Raw genomic sequence first — 1,071 nt, forward strand, 5'->3', positions numbered from 1 at the left:
ATGTATGTGTGTGTGCGTGTATCTGTGTGTTTTCGGGGTGGTGAGATAAGTGCATGGTTGAAAATATGTGCGTGCGTGTGTGTACATTTCTGGCTAGACATTCTAATGAATTTAGAAGTGTTTGGCACCCCCCCCCCCACGTAATCTTTCCGTCTGCACGTGGAGTATCTTGGAGATTATTCTGACAAAGACAATAAGTTCCAACATATACTGTTGAATTACACGGTCGCTTAACAAAACTTTTCTGAAGTGATATCAGTTTATTTATATTGGGAAGGATGAACTGGATAACGTGATCTCCGCGCGACTGTACATGAAACAACATAGCCAGACATTCAAGATCATTCTTGAAAGTATACCCGATCAATGCACACATAGAACTAAAAATAAAAAAAAAATAATAAAAACCCAGCTGTCTCCACTATACTGAAACATTACCTTCTTTTCAGAATTTATGCAGTAATGAGGATTCAGTTCGATTTTCATGGTTTGGTAATAAGTACTCAGTTGTTCGATCTCAATGTTTAGGTACTAAGGATTCAGTTGCCAGAATTACCTGCGCCTAAGTTAACGTGTACGTAGATGAGCTTTCCATAGACCATGTCCCATTATTTCAATTCTCATGTAGAATTAGTTTCAAAGTGTGGAAAAGGCAGTAATTTTTAAAATTAGAAACACAAGTGAATATCAATAGAGCAAAATCAATAGAGAAAAAAAGGGCATTTAGCTCTTCACATTTGCAAAGCAGACATTCGGCCGTAATGCACCTGTATGTTTGTACAGTTCTATATTTAAGAGATGAGAAATTATGTACGTTATTTACATTTGACGGATATTTGTCCTTATATTGTTTGTTGTTAACACAACGTTTCGGCTGATATACCCTACATCTTTCATCAGGTGTCTTGGGGAAATTTCGAACCTGGATTCTCATTCCTAAGGTTATTATTATTATTATTATTATTATCATTATTATTATTATTCAGGTCACTGCCTGGAATCGAACTCGGTATTTCGGGGTTAGTAACCCGCGCTCTTAGCAACTACGCCAAATGCCCGTGGGCAATTATG

This window comes from Octopus bimaculoides, chromosome 4 (genome assembly GCF_001194135.2).
Source record: "Octopus bimaculoides isolate UCB-OBI-ISO-001 chromosome 4, ASM119413v2, whole genome shotgun sequence".
NCBI lineage: Eukaryota > Metazoa > Mollusca > Cephalopoda > Octopoda > Octopodidae > Octopus > Octopus bimaculoides.